Genomic DNA, 17,079 nt, shown 5'->3' with positions numbered 1-17,079 from the left:
AAACAAAAAAAAATACAAAAGATAAACAGCTAGTTGTTTGAAAAGATAAATAAAATTGATAGAACATTAGCAAGATTAACCAAGAAAAGAAGAGAGAAAATGCAAATAATCTCATTAAGAAATGAAACAAGAGGTATTACATCAAACACCACTGAAATACAAAAGATCATTCAAGGCTACTATGAACACCTTTATGCACATAAACTAGAACACCTAGAAGAGGTAGAAAAATTCCTTGAAAAATAACAACCCTCCTAGCTTAAATCAGGAAGAATTACATACCCTGAACAGACCAGTAAAAAGCAGCAAGACTAAAATGGTAATTAAACAATTCCAACAATGTCCAGGACCAGGCGAATTCACAGCAGAATTTCACCAGACATTCAAAGAAGAAGTGGTACCAATCCTTTTGACACTATTCGACAGGTAGAGACATAAGGTATCCTCCCAAATTCATTCTATGAAGCCAGCATCACCGTAATACCAAAACCAGGAAAGGACACAACCAAAAGAGAAAACTACAGACCAATATCCTTGATGAACATAGATGCTAAAATCCTTAACAAAATACTAGCTAATCAAATCCAACAACATATCAAAAAGATAGTCTGCCATGATCAAGTGGGTTTCATACCAGGAACGCAGGGATGGTTTAAAATACACAAGACAATAAATGTGATATACCAAATAAACAGAATTTAAAACAAAAATCACATGATCATCTCAATAGATGCAGAAAAAGCATTTGACAAAATCCAGCATCCCATTATGATTAAAACTCTCAGCAAAATTGGCATACAAGGGACATATCTCAATGTAATCAAAGCCATCGATGACAAACCCAAAGCCAACATAATACTGAATAGGGAAAAGTTGAAAGCATTCCCACTGAGAACAGGATCAAGACAAGGATGCTCACTCTCACCACTCCTCTGCCACATAGTACTGGATGTCCTAGCCAGAGCTAGGACAAGAGAAAGAAATAAAGAGCATCTAAATCAGTAAAGAGGAGGTCAAATGGTCACTGTTTGTGGATATGATTGTTTACCTCGAAAACCCTAAAGATCCCTTTATAAAGTTCCTAGAACTGATAAAAGAATTCAGCAAAGTTTCCGGATACAAGATTAATGTACACAAATCAGTAGCTCTTCTATAGACTAACAGCAGCCAAGCAGAAAATCAAATCAAGTACTCAGCCCCTTTTACAATAGCTGCAAAAAAATAAAATAAAATACTTAGGAATACACCAAACAAAGGAGTCAAAAGACCTCTATAAGGAAAACTACAAAACACTGCTGAAATAAATCATAGACGACACAAACAAATAGAAACATATCCCCATGCTCATGGATGGATAGAATCAATATTGTGAAAATGACCATACTGCCAAAAGCAACCGACAAATTCAATGCAATCTCCATCAAAATACCACCATCATTCTTCACAGAATTAGAGAAAACAATTCTAAAATTCATATGAAACCAAAAAAGACCCCACAAAGCCAAAGCAAGACTTAGAAAAAAGAACAAATCTAGAGACATCACACTATCTGATTTCAAACTATGCTATAAGGCCATAGTCACCAAAACAGCATGGTACTGGTATAAAAATATACACATAGACCAATGAAACAGAATAGAGAACCCAGAAATAAAACCAAATATTTACAATGAACTTTGGGACTTGAGAAGGGTTGGGGTGGGAAGGACATGAGATAAAAGACTCCAAATAGGGTGCAGTATATACTGCTTGGGTGATGGGTGCACCAAAATCTCACAAATCACCACTAAAGAACTTATTCATGTAATCAAATACTACCTGTACCCCAATAACTTATGAAAAAATAAAAGAAGCATATATGTGTTTCTTTTTATGTATTTTAATTTTTCACATTTTAATAGAAAAACATCTTTAAGACTGCCCACTTCTGTATTCCAGAAATTGTGTTTCCTTGATAATAATGTTTCTACATTCCACTGTTGCTCCCTGGTTTGTTCCCTCAATGCTTTTTTCATGAATATTGTAGTGGATTTCTTCTTAATTGATCTTAATGATCTTTAGCACACGTCTTAAGATAATTGCCATTAAAATAGCATTTCCTAAGTCATTTTCCACAGAAGTTTCCATAAATAAGTGTGATAAACACCACCTTAACAAAACAGCAAAAAAGTTATGTTCTCTGCAGCCCTTCTCAGAGCCTTTAATATGCCAATCTTCTCTATGAATTTCTGAGAGAGGAAACGAAATAGAAAAATGTTTGTGATTCATCACATAAACAGACCTAAAGACAAAAAACACTTGATTATCTAAACAGATGCAGAAAAATCTTTCAATAAAATTCAATACCCCTTCATGTTAAAAACTCTCAATATACTAGGTATTAAAGGAACATGCTTCCAAATAATAAGATTCATCTATGACAAACCCACAGCCAATATCATACTGAATGGGCAAAAGCTGGAAGCATTCCTTTTGAAAACTGGCACAAGACAAGGATGACCTCTCTCACCGCTCCTAGTCAACACAGTATTGGAAGTCCTGAGAAAAAAATAAAGGGCACCCAGATAAGAAGAGAGGAAGTCAAACTATCCCTATTAACAAACAACATGATCCTGTATCTAGAAAACTCCATAGTCTTGGCCCAAAAGCTCCTTCAGCTGATAAACAACTTCAGCACAATCTGAGGATACAAAATCAGCATATAAAAATCACTAGCATTCTGACATGCCAACAACAGTCAAGCTTAGAGCCAACTCAGGAACGCAATCCCATTCACAATTGCCACAAAAAGAATAAAATATTTAGAAGTAACAGCTAACCAGGGAGGTGAAAGATGTCTACAATGAGAACTACAGAACAATGGTCAAAGGAATCAGAGGTGATACAAACAAATAGAAAAATATTCCATGCTTATGGATAGGAAGAATTAACATTGTTAAAATGGTCACACTGCCCAAAGCAATTTATAGATTCAATGCTATTCCTATCAAACTACCAATGACATGCAAAAAAGAACTAGAAATAACAATTTTAAAATTCATACAGAAACACAAAAGAGGCTGAGTGTGGTGGCTCACGCCTGTAATCCCAGCACTTTGGGAGGCTGAGGTGGGCAGATCACTTGAGGTCATGAGTTCAAGACCAGCCTGGCCAAATAGAGAAGCCCCATCTCTACTAAATATACAAAAATTAGCTGGGTGTTGTGGTGCATGCCTATAATCCCACCTACTCAGGAGGCTGAGGCAGGAGAATTGCTTGAACCTGGGAGGCGGGAAGTTGCAAGTGAGCCGAGATCACGCCACTGCACTCTAGCCTGGGTGACAGAGCAGGACTCCATATTCTCTGTCAAAAAAATCTATTAAGAATTCATAAGGAAAAGAAAATATATTTATTATTTATTAGGTGGAAGTAGATCATCACAAAGGTCTTCATCTGCATCTGCTCTGGTGATGGGTGCACCAAAATCTCACAAATAACCACTAAAGAACTTACTCATGTAACCAAATACCACCTGTACCCCAATAACTTATGTAAAAATTTTAAAAAATGCTGCACTGAAAAGAACACGTTGAATGCAAATACAATCATATCTCCTTCCTGATTAAAAATCTTCAATTATTAATGATAATTCAATAATGATAGTTCATCAATTACAGTAGCAGGGATCAGAAAACAATGGCCCATGATGGACCAAATCATACCTGCAGTTTGTCTTAGTTCAGTCTTCAGACTATGAATTGTTTTTATATGTTTTAATGTTCTAAAAAATCAGAAGAACAACACTACTATTTCATGACATGTAGACATTATATAAAATTTGAATTACAGTGTCCATAAAATAAAGTTGTAGTGGAACTATACCCATGCTCCATTCACATGGTTCATGTCTGCTTTCATGCTACAATGACAGAGTTGAGTCATTGTGACAGACTCAAATTTGGTTTATTTGTAAACCAAAATGTCAGTTTACTAGTAATGGGAGATATTAAAGTGTATGACCCACAAAGCCTAAAATGTTTACTACATAGAAAGAAATAAAAATAAAAAATTTACTACCGGGCTTATTGTAGAAAAAGTGTGCCAACCTGTATGCTATAGAACAAGGTCTAACTCCCTTACCAAACAAAAGAAAGCCTTTTAAAATCTATCCCATGCCTAGCTATCCAGGCCAATCTCCCGTATCTCCCACCTGTGTTTAAAAAACAACAACAAAAAACCTGTTTGAAGTTGCACTATCTCATGTGCAAATTATGTTAACCAGTTTTTAACAAATTTGCAAAACAAAAATTTTTTAGGAGATATTGGATATTCAAAGAAAATTAGACTTTTTTTCTATAATAACAACAAAAACATCTTAATTCCATTTCAAAAGAGATTTTTCATGGCTTACTAACCTCAAAAGCACTGTATTTTGGCTTTTCTCAAAGAAACCACTTCACCAGATGTTTGAGGGTTTTTGTGCACACATTTGTGCCTTCGGAGATACATTTATTGACTGCATTTACTGGAAAACAGCCCTTTCACAAAAGGAATGTAAATTTTATGCTGAAAAATTCATCACACATGTTTTTCTCTGAGGAATTTTAGTACTAAATTAATTCTTTAAATTATTGATTAAAGTAGCAAAGCTTTTTTGGCACAGTTTCTAAATATCCCTTACCTAAAAGATCATCTTGATAAAGCCAAAATATAAACCTTATGCCAAACCACCACCACAATGCCCCAAACTGTGCAAAAGTGGATGGAAACTACTCAGTATTTCTGTACGACTATGCATGGCCTGCCCACTTGGCATACACTGCTCCACAGAGGCATTTTAAGACTCAAAGGCTCTTAGCCCAGTGATAGCCTCTCTGTGGCATGTTTTCCAGATCTTGGGAATGAGCAGGAATATTTACAGGCAAGTTATTGCATAACATGGCAATAAAGAAACATACTTAATGGAAAAATACCAGACACACATCTGGCATCTTCTAAACCTGTTTTCCTGACAGAAAACTCAAATACAGTAATTTTTAGTTAAAAATCAGACATTTAGAAACCCCGAATTTATAAACCGACATGTCATTTTACTAATAACAGGAGACACTAAAATGTCAAAATACTTCCCACATCTGAATTATACCTTCCCTAAACTAGGAAGTAGTACTCCCAGACGTTTGTTTGCATAAAGAGACCCAGAGAAGGATGCAAAGCACAAAAGTCCATTATTTCTTCTGAGAATTAAATATATGAAAAGACTTAGTAAACTAACTTGCCCTTAACTTAAAAACACATTGTTTGCCTTTCTCATATCATTGAGGCTTCTCATTTGCAAAATTCTGGAAATGTAATTACGGAAGACAGAATTTTCAAAGAAAGTAGTGTGGCGCAGACCAGCTCCTAGAAGATGCTTAATAAGAAGTATATGTGGCTGTTTGGGGGGTGGGTATGTCCATCTCTCTCCAGACTGGACAACTGTCTATACTCAATTTGTATGGCTATGGCATTCTTTTCACATGAGAGCTAGAGTTCCACAGCTCTCATAAATGATAAAACACTACTATGCTTGCTGTTTCATTTGTTCAATGAATGTATCTGTGTGCTTTCAATAAATACTAGTCTGAGTCATTGCTAAGACAGGCAAATTGTATTCCTTATAAAATACACTTATCCAGAACCTTAAAAAAAGACCATACATAAGTAGCAATATCCATATTATATCGAGGTCAAGCAAAAAAAAAACAACAGTAAACTTTCAGGAAATCACCAGTCACTTTTTCCACCAGCAGTCTCTGGTTCGACAGACAAGATGGAGTGGACAGTCCATCCCACCACTGGAAAGTACTTCTTCATTAGTGGTGACGGCAGGGGCAATGGAGCAGGCACAGTTAGATGCCAGCGCAATAATGAAAAACAATGAATCATCACTAGAACTTTGCATAGAAACATATTTTGAATTAAACCAATTCTGTTAAGCAGAAAAGAACATCAGGATTAAGTTGCTGTGCTTTAGAATACATGCAAAATAGTCTTCCGTAATAAAATCACAAAACAGATAATACATTACAAAGAAGGTTTCTGCATAACAAAAATACTATGTATTCACATACTAACAGCTCATTTATTTAGTTAATAAATACTTATTGGTTACTATCCTGTACAAGCATTCCTCAATGGACACAACAATTACACTGTAATTCCTTCTTTCAAGGAGTGATAGTCTATAAACGTACTGTGGCAGAGTAGAGCTACAGTTAAAATTTGTTGCTATCAGGAAGAAATGGAAATGAGAGTATCAGAGGAAAAAAAGAATGAAAGTAAAAGGGTATAAAGAGTATGCATATTGTTTCATGCAAACTTGAGAAGTCTCAAGACTTAGAACTAAAATGACAGGCAGAGAGGAAGAGAGAAAGGGAATTACTCTTTCCATTTACTATTCTCTTATCGCTTTCTCATATTTGTTAATCCTCCACAGAGAACCTGGACAAATTTTATCCATCTACATTTCCTTTGGACAGGCAATATGATTTCTAGCAGTACGGTCAAATATAATAAAATATTCACCAACAAAGACAACCATCAATTTATCATAAAGAGATTTTACTTTTATCCGTAAAGCATTACAGTAAAATGAATTCAATAAGAACGCATGGCCACCAAGAGAATAGACTGATTGACTTCAGCTTAAATCTGTAAGTTGCACATTTTTGCTCTAATATTTAAAAAGAGGTTTTCTTGTTTATTCTATTTATAACAGCAAAGTACATTTTCCAAAATTCTTAATATTGTCAGAAAACAGACCCATGGAAACCTAACACTGTCACATTGCATGGGACAGTGGTCCCATAAGATTATTGCAGAGCTGAAAAATCCCTATCGCTTAGTGACACTGTAGCCATTGTTATGTCATGGATGTAACACATTATTTACCTTTGTGGTGATGCTAGTGTGAACAAGTAGACTGTGCTGCCAGTCACTACAAATATAGCACATACAATTAGGTACAGTACAAACTACTTGATAATAATAAAAATCTATCTTATTTATATATTTACTACACTTTTATCATTATTTTATAGTGTATTCCTTCTACCTATAAAAAAAGTTAATCAAAAAACAGCCTCAGGCAAATTCCTCAGGAAGTATTCCAGAAGAAGGCATTGTTATCATATGAGATGACAGCTCCATGCATGTTATTATCCCTGACGACCTTCCAGGGGAACAAGAGATGGAGGCAGAAAACAGTAATATTGATGATCCTAACACCTATGTAAGCTCCAGCTAACGTGTATCTTTGTATCTTAGTTTTTAACAAAAAAGTTTAAAAAGTAAAAAATTTAAAAATAGAGAAAAGCTTATAAAATATAAAGAAAATATTTTTGCACAGCTGTACAATGTGTTTGTGTTTTAAGCTTATTATGACAAAAGAGTCAAAAAATAAAAGTTACAGTAAGCTAAGGTTAATTTTTTACCAAAGAAAAATACTTTTAATAAATTTAGTGTAGGCTAATTGTACAGTGTTTATAAAGTGTACAGTCATGTAGTTATGCCCTAGGCCTTCACATCAACTCCCCACTCACTCACTGACATACCCAGAGCAATTCCCAGTCCTGCAAGCTCCATTCATGGTAAGCACTCTACACAGGTGTGCCATTTTTATCTCTTATGTTGTATTTTTACTGTACCTTTTCTAGGTTTAGCTACACAAATAACCATTTTGTTACAACTGCAGAAGATGTAGGAGATGTTGGGATCCAAGGAGCCCCAATCAGTGCCATCTCTTTCTGATGAGTTCCGAAGGCAAGCTCAAGTCCAAAATGTCATCCTCGTCACTGATAAATACAGCAGAGAACTACTTCAAGATTAAACATTGCATCTAGAGATGCTCTATTGCATAGATACTCTTTCTACTGATGGAAAGCACCACCAAGGGTGGTGCTATAGGGGGAGAGAGATGTTTAAAATGGCAAATGTTTAAAATTGAGCATTTGGATCTGGTGAATTTTGAAATCATCCCACTGAAGATACTTTCCTTCCAAGCTCAATAAACAAACTAACAGATATTTTGTAACCCAAATGCTTTCCTCAGTGCCATCCTCACTGTGTCAATGGTATCTAGCTAGAGATGGAAGAATATTATCTGTGAAGTACATAGTCATAGGTATTTCATGGTCCATTAGCTTAACTCTATTTTGGCTGTTGTGGAGTGCTTAAATGGCTTTAGAAATCTCTATAGACATACAGTATATTTTAAAGAAGTAATCAAGCATGCAAATTCTAGCATTTCATTTCAAAGTCTAAGTCAAAATTCTGTAACACTATAAATGGTTTAATTGCTAAGTTGTTTTGTTGGCCATGGGGTTCAGGTAGAAGAATCTTTATAGTTCCCTGAAAGATAGAGTGAATTCTAATTAAGGTAACTTGATATTAAAAATAGATACAGTCATGTCATTGATTAACAATTGGTATACCTCCTGAGGAATGTGTCATTAGGTGATTTCATTGTTGTGCAAACATCATAGAGTGTACTCACACAAGCCTAGACAGTATAACCTACTACACACCTAGGCTGTAAGGTATAGCCTATTGCTCCTAGACTATAAACCTGTACAGTATGTTAGTATACTGGCTCACTGTCCAAACTACCCAAAGTCAAGTCACAGGGCCACTGTTTAAGAATTCCACTTGTCACAAATTCCCTTATTAAAAAGTATGTAAAAGAGAGAAAGTTATAAATTTTTCCTATTATAAATTTCAGATATTTTGAAATAGAAGTGAGTTATGCAAATGTTTAAAAGATACTTGATGGAATAGCAATTAATAGGAATACCTATTCTTTTTTAAAACATTTTGACAAATTGAGCCTTATATCATAGTACAGTTCTGAATTCAATGGATCTTTAAGAAAAACTTAGTAAGGTGACTACTAAATTTAGTTGCACCAAAATAATTTTTTATTATAATTTCATGCTAATCATTGATTTCTGACTTATGTCATTATCTCACAATGTTTCCAAGGCTTTTGGAAAGCAACAAGATAGTGCTTTCTTATCAATAAAAAATTGATTTCTGAATTTTTATAATGAATTGTTCTACATACATGAAGAAATTTAACCTCAATGAATTGGTAGATTCAACTCAGCACTAATTGAATTGGTAGATAACTTTCTGGGGGAAAATAAGACAATGTGGGAGTACTCAGAGGAAAAGAGGCAAGTTTGAAATGGGGAGATCTTGACCCTTTCAGGACAATATAGTCCTTCAATGGAGAGAGAAAAATTTGGCACCTCTTCAGATAAAAATTCTCTAGCATGCGGTCTAATACAGATGTGCTCCAAAAACGATACACATAATACTAGAAATTTCCTATTCGTGAATGGTGGGCACTCATTGACTAACAGTGAATTGCCATTATTACTGCTCAGTGGAAACACATTTCAACAGTTTAATAATTTCTTCAGTTAATTAATTCTCCAATCATTTAACACAGTACCAGCTGCCAAAGCAGGCTTACGGTTGAGTAAAACATGAAGCTCATTCACTTTCACACAACAATGAGCTGCTAAGGCTCTCTTATATGATCATAAGTAATGTCATTCATACATCCATGCAATTATGAAAACCAGAAAACCACAGAGCAGGGTGACCCAGAAATGCCAGTTCCTCTGAGGGAAATTCAAAGCAACTTCTGATGTCACTCTATCACCCTTATTTTCTGTTTTTTTTTTTTTAACCTTTTTTTTTTTCATCATACTTTCATTGCCATTCTTTTTCCTCTACTTTGTTTTCTTCTCCCTCTTACCCATTCTCTGTATCTGTCAAGGATTCCGGAGGCCTCAACTTCTGTAAAAGGAAAAAACTAACAGTGTCAACATCTCCTTCACTATAATAGGAAAAAAATGATGGTCTAAAAGAGGGCCTGCGAAACTCTTCCAAAAAGGGAGGATATGGAAAAAGACACTCAGAGGGGCAGAAGAAGAAACTGGGTACATGGGTGTGACCTGCTCTCCACTTCCACCAGCAGTGCCGACAGGACTGAGGGAAACCAGGAAGAATTTCCAGGTCACTGATCCATAAAGAGCCCCAGCCTGCTGCGTATCAAAATAAATATGGTCTAAATATTTTCTTAGCAGTGTCCCCCTGCTTCAAACAGGCAAAATCACACACTCTGGGCCCCAAAATCCTCTGTGTGGCTCTGGCTCCCTCTGCTAAAGACAGAAGAGTAGCACAGTGTGCCTGGTGTCAGTATCAGCTCACCAAGCAAAACTTTCACATTGTATTTAAAATTCAGGAAAACGTTCAGAATCACTGCATCTTTTACACGTTTTCAACAAACGGAGCCTTATATCATAGTACAGTTTTAGATTCAATGCATCTTTAAGGAAGCTTAATAGAGTTACTTCAAAATTATTTAGTTACACTGATATAATTTTTATATAATTTCATGCTAACCATTGATTTGTGACTTATTATCTAACAATGTTTCAAAGACTCCTGAAACAACTAGAAGGTAAGAGATGTCTTTAACAATAGTGTGTGTATATACATATATAATCAAATTTATTTGTACTTTAAGAATTCTTACCTTTCTATGCATATCAGGAGCTGCATAAACAGTGATTGTAGCACAAAAGTATAAAAAATAAATCTTTTAAAACTTTTTTGAAATCTTCACCTTATACTACACTACTTAAAAGATATACAGCATTCTTGAAGAAATGCGTATTTCACATCTTTTTTCCTGAACATTTGTGTTTTTCAATTATATTGTAATTATTTTATAGCAGAATCTAGGACATTCACAGACTTTGCATATATCTCTTAAGTTCCATACGGAAGCATGAAAATTGTCCCTCTTTGAAGGACATGAAGCCTCCCTCAGACCTTAATATATCAAAGGCAACCAGTATGAACCCAGCTTAGAGATTCCTCTCAGATGTTCTGCACTGTATTCGATTTTTGGAAATTCTGGATATGTGGACAGAAGTCCCAAAATATAATTGATATTTACTTTCTTATATCCCTCAAAAGTGGGAATTTAACTTGTGAATTAATTTGATTTAGAAACCTTGAATGATGTGATAATTCTTAATGAATTATGAATAAACTTTATAGACCTCATTTCAAAGATAATCATCAATACTAAAGAAGTTGTTAAATGCTTCCTTGTCATAAAAATTATATAGTCAATCATCTGTGTCCTGAGGTTTAACTCAATTTAGACTATTAAACATTTCATATGGTTTCTAACTATAAAGGTATCAGTCGTACCAAAGGATAAATAAAATTAGCAGTTCATACAATGCCTATAGTATCATTTTTTGGCATACAAATGTTGACAGATTAATTGAACAATCTGAATTTAGTGGAGTCCAAACATGGAATGGCTTTATTGTCTTCAATAATAAAACTTTTGAATCTCCATTTCCATCTCTTAAAAAAATCTAAGCCAGAATCTAAGATGCTTTCTGGATATTTCGAGCTACTGAAGTTCCCAATCTTGCCCAAATTTAAAACTTCAATTTCATACCCAAGAAACACTCCTCTCACCTAACTTAGGCCCCCTGTGCCTCTCCTTCCCACCTCCCTTTTCTTGTTCTAGCTTTTCCTTTGTTGAAGCAGAAAGTAGAGCTTAGAGAAAAGTGCCGAAAACATCGTTTACCTTCCTTGTGCAGTTATAGTCCTCCCTTAGCCAAAGACGATCTCTGAATGCTGTGGGTAGAAAGGCTCGTGTTGCGTGTGTTTTTTTTTTTTTTTTTTTTTTAAGACACCACAGGTGAGGTCCATTGGATGCCCCCTTGAGGCAGCCTCTCATTGCTACAGGTGTACCTCCTGATGTGGTACACCTGCTCTGGCTCAGGACTTCAGTTCCCGATTCAAATACTATCACCAATGATCAAGCACACCTGGCTCCCTTGCACTAGTAGCCCAGTGTAAAATTCCACCTGCTTGTTCCCTAAATAATGGAGGATGCACAAGCTCCTCACTTATTTCTCGTCTCTGCCTTGTGGTTACTCTCAGTCTGCCCCACAAAGTTTGCTTACATCATTGTGGAGCAGGTTGGCAAGGCTACTATGGGAACAGACATCTAATACAGGCTTGAGATACCAATGTCATCCTCTTCCAAGCATGCCAGTTCCTGTGAGGGATTCTCTTAGACCCCATTTGCTTCCTTTACGAGGGGAGGACTATGAGGGGGTAAAACCATAACTCAAAGACACAGTGAACATCCTCAAATCCCTTAACTTTTTCTTATACCCACAGGGAGTAATGATCAGACTAGCAGGTTTAATTTGACTATCTCTTTTCATTTAATTTGTTTTGTTTTTAATTTTTTATACCTTTAAAATTGATTTTTGTTTATGCTATCCTACAGATAGAATACAAAGGGAAGGTGTATTGGTCCATTTTCATACTACAATGAATAAATACCCAAGACTGGGTAATTTATAAAGAAAAAGAGATTTAATGTACTCACAGTTCCACATGGCTGGGGCACGTCTTAATGGCAGCAGGCAGAGAGCATGTGCAGGGGAACTGCCCTTATAAAACCAACAGATCTCATGAGACTTATGTACTATCACGAGAACAGCACAGGAAAAACCTGCCCCCATGGTTCAATTACCTCCCACCAGGTCCCTCCCATGACACATGGGGATTATAAGTACTACAATTCAAGATGAGATTTGGGTGAAGGCATAGCCAAACCATATCAGAGGGATCCCACAGCTCAGTGACGGTTCTCTGCAGAATATGGAAGCATTCATTAGTTTTGTTTTGAAGTTTTAGCAAAAATTCCAAAACAGGAGAAGTCTCATTCCCCATCCTGTTACCCACTGTTAACCAAAATTTGAGGGCTATAATAAATTTTTCAGGCTGTACTTATCCCACAATTACTACTTTCCTTTATAAGGCCAGAGAGATTTATAAAACAATTTCATCAGTGCGTTGAAAAAGACATTTCTAGAAGCCATTGGCAGTTAGGAGTCACTTCTGTTAAGAGCCACACTTTCATCTTTTCCATTTTGTTCAAGGCTGTGAAAGCCAACAGAAATAATTTGGTGACTGTAGAACTGGCCTCCTCTTTGAAAGGACAAACATGAAATCAAATATAGGAACTCATTTTTGAGAAATGTTTGTAACTCCTCTTTTCGTCATCTTCTTCTGCATTCACTGCGATTATCTCAAACCTTTACTCTACCTCTTAAGTTCAATTTTAAGTTTTTTCTCATTCCTTGCAGCTTCTAAGCTGTTTATTAGATAGTAAGGGTGTTGTTTTGGTTCTCAATTTGTTTTCTTATTCCAGTCATCCCCCTTTTTATCCCACTCTTCTCTTAAATCATCTTATCCTTGAGTTTTAACAAATTTATGTTTTCAGTAAGTTTCTCTACAGAGTAAATTTTAAAAAAATATGCTTTCTGGATAATGTTTTCTTTTATACTGGGTTCACTCTCGCTTTGTATATCAGGCTTCTTCCCTCTTTTCCCCTTGGTATGTGTGCATAGGTTTTTGTGTGTTTGGTTTCAGTTGTCTCCTATAGTTATATTTTGATTTTGCTTAATGTGAGAAGCTCTATCCAGACCATGTGTTTGCCCTGACATTATGTGTGTGAGAATTGTTCTGATTTCCCTTCTACCAAATCTGAGACAGTGGGTCTTGTAAGCTCTAACCACTTTTATACTGCCTAAGATCATGGGACTAGTAGAGGGGTTGTCTTGACCAAGACCAAGTGCACTTCTTGCTGGGAGACTCCAGGCTCCTGATCGCCCTGATATCTAGTGCCCATGGGTTGCTCACTCCCCAGGCTTGGGCTTGTTATCCCTGCTCAGCACAGCTATCTAAAATTGCCCCTCTGAAGGGACAATTCTTGCCCCTTCAGAGGTACTGTGATGCCATATAGGGGTTTCCACTCTCAACGTTTTTTTCTTAATTTCCCCCAGAAAGAACTTTGGTGTAACTATTTGGGATGTACCTTCCCTAAAACAAAAATTCCCTCCTGGTGCCTGAATTCTGGCTCTTCTCTTCCCACAGGTGTGGAATCTTCACCTCTATTACAACTTACAACTCCTTCTCCCCCAGACTCTAGGACCAGTTGTATAAGCAGAGTGGAAAAAGAAAGATTCAAAAATGCTATAAGAACTTGTAATGGGCTGGGTGCATTGTATATTATTATAAGTAATTTAATTTTCATTATACTCCAAATTTTTTACATAAGAAACTAGAAAATTTAAGGAGGTTTTATAAGTTGTCACGACTCCAAGAAGCAGAATTCTATCCTAGTTCTAGCCAACCTCAAAGCTACGTTCTCTACGCTATACCTGTAGGGTGCTGCTAAATGTTTAACAGCCAGTTCCGGAGGGGAGAGAGAACGGGAAGGCCTGACGTGACATTTGTGAATCCATGGTATAAATAATCCCACCATGATCAATTTCAAGTTCTCCATCAATGAGCTCACAAATGTCTTTAAAATGTTATCAGCTCTCCCCAGTCATGGTAAGCTTGTTCTAACACACGAATTACACTCCATATTAATACCTAGTTCTCTAGTTTCAACCATCACACTTACTCCTTCTCTTGATTCTTCTCCTTAGTTTTATTAACCATGCCAAATTTCCAAATTCTCTGGGCTCTTCTTGACCCCAGGTATGTAACTGGATATTCTAACTAATCCCTGTGCTCTACTCCCTAAGAGGCTATTCTGGCACCCACACGACCGTGGAACCTTGCTTTGCCTTTGCTAGATTCTTAGCCAGGGTCTGGACACCAGTATAGAGCTCTGATTACCTATACACAGATGATAAAAACCACATGATCTACCTAAATTTCTGAGGGTCATCTGCTTAGGGTTTGCCCACTGCTATCCATGTACCACCTGTCTATCACCACAGAGTGTATAGATCCTTCCCTCCAAGACTCAAAGTTCTGTTTGCCAGGAACATTTTCAAACATTGTGGGAAGGTATAATTTCAGGTTCCCAATCTTCACAGTTGTCCTTTATCTGCTGCTGAGAGAAGAGAGACAGATCCTCTCATATTGTTTTATATTGTTTTATACTCAGAAAAGGAAAGAGAAGCAAAACTAAAGGCAGGTAGCCTGGCACCTAGGAACCAGACCCGAAACCAAGCCTGGGCCTGCCTGACTTAAGCCCGGTAGTTAAAATTCGACCCCTGATCTAGCAACCGATGTTATCTATAGATTCCAGACATTGTATGGAAAGACATTGTGAAACTTCCTGGTCTGCTCTGTTTCACTCTGACCACCAGTGCATGCAGCCCCTGTCACGTACCCCCTGGCTTGCTCAATCAATCACGCCCCTTTCATGTGAAACCCTTAGCATTGTGAGCCCTTAAAAGGGACAGAAATTGTGCACCTGACAAGCTCGGATTTTAAGACGCTAGTCTGCCGATGCTTCCAGCTCATTAAAGCCACTCCCTTCACTATCTCGGTGTCTGAGGGGTTTTGTCTATGTCTTGTAATTAACCACATTTTGCTGATGTATCCCCAGTGTATGATGTGGAACCAAGAGCATGCCCACAAAAGAGGAAAATGAGTAAGCTTCTGTGGCACATCAGTGGTGAAGTACCATCTTCCCTCCCGTTAGATGTAAAAGTCACTGTTGCCACTGCCACCACTATCACTCCTCACAGCCCATCAGAACAGAAATCAACACTCCAATATCTCCCATTTGAAAGACTATCTGCTGTAACCCTGGATTTCCCCATTTCTCAATTGTTTTGTAATTTGCTGAATGTTTACTAGGAAATCTGTCTTCTCTATCCTGAAGCTGTGGAACACAAACTATTCACTGTATTTAGTGTCGAACAGAACTGCAATTTCTAAAGCTACTTAAAGGGTGGGGGGAGCCATTTCCCTAACCTTCAATATTCTGCAGAAATAATTTGAAATGAGTAAGCTGAATCCATTCATTATTATTTCACAAATCAAAAGCAAAATTATTTTTCTGAGTAAAGAAAAAAGGGGAAGTTGGATTCAAACTAAATTTAAAAGCACAAATTAAATAACACACAAAATGTTAAATTAAAATGTTAGTATATTCAAACTGTATAATTTAGAAATTAACTTGATTCAGAATTTCTAAGATTCAAAAATCACTGAACAAGGATTAGGGCTTAATCATTTACATCTTCAAAGAAAGGTCTTATTAGCACTTGATAAGGTATTAACTGAATTCAATGACACTTCTGAGGAATAAAAGGTAATTTGACTGTCTTACGTTTGCTCGACAATGTCTGTGTTTAACCTGACAACCCAAAAATAATCTTCCCTTTAGATCAGGTACACATCAACATATTGTAATTAACTACAGGTGATTTAACAACAAGTAATTTAACTGTTACACCTTTGAGTCTGGAAACAGCCTCCATAGTTCTCACAATTGTTCATTTTGCATTAAGAGTTTAATGGCTATCTCTTTCTTTTTTTTTTTTTTTTTTTTTTGAGACGGAGTCTTACCCTGTTGCCAGGTTGGAGTGCAGTGGTGCAATCTCGGCTCACTGCAACCTCCGCCTCCCAGGTTCAAGTGATTCTCCTGCCTCAGCCTTCTGAGTAGCTGGGACTACAGGCGTGCGCCACCACTCCCAGCTAATTTTTGTATTTTTAGTAGAGACGGGGTTTCACTATGTTGGCAGGATGGTCTTGATCTCTTGATGTCGTGATTTGCCTGAGCAACCATGTCCAGCGTCTATCTCATTTTTAAACACGTTGCAACAATTTCTGCAAAAACATATTGAAAGGCTAATTCTAATGTAGATAAGTTTGACTGTAACATCCTCTTAACACATTTCTATCAATGAAATAATGAGTCAGTTAATACTATATATTAGCCTGACAGATTGTCAACATATAATGTAAATCAAATGACTAAGAAAAAAGTTTAACATGTAAAAACTTATAATACAGCTTTAAAGAATTAATCATAAAGGATTTATCCTAAAGGTTGTTTATACAGATTCAGAATCTTGAAGCCCTCTGTTTTGTTTGTTTGTTCGTTCATTTGTTTGAGATGGAGTCTCCCTGTGTTGCCCAGGCTGGAGTGCGGTGGCACGAACTCAGCTCAGTGCAACCTCCACCTCCCAA

General features: G+C 36.6%; 2 long non-coding RNA genes across 4 annotated transcripts in view; one reads left to right on the top strand and one right to left on the bottom strand.

The window, feature by feature from the left end:
- LOC131381562 (uncharacterized) overlaps positions 1–17,079 on the bottom strand; it is a 506,948-nt gene that overhangs the window by 262,533 nt on the left and 227,336 nt on the right. The window lies entirely within an intron of this gene.
- LOC131381563 (uncharacterized) lies at positions 7,094–8,045 on the top strand. Its single transcript, XR_009210386.1, has 2 exons — positions 7,094–7,252; positions 7,677–8,045. It is a non-coding gene; the product is annotated as an uncharacterized LOC131381563 (long non-coding RNA).

Source organism: Hylobates moloch, unplaced genomic scaffold (genome assembly GCF_009828535.3).
Source record: "Hylobates moloch isolate HMO894 unplaced genomic scaffold, HMol_V3 SCAFFOLD_16, whole genome shotgun sequence".
Taxonomy (NCBI): domain Eukaryota; kingdom Metazoa; phylum Chordata; class Mammalia; order Primates; family Hylobatidae; genus Hylobates; species Hylobates moloch.
The sequence above is the reverse complement of the archived record's forward strand: the minus strand, read 5'-3'. Positions and strand labels throughout refer to the sequence as shown.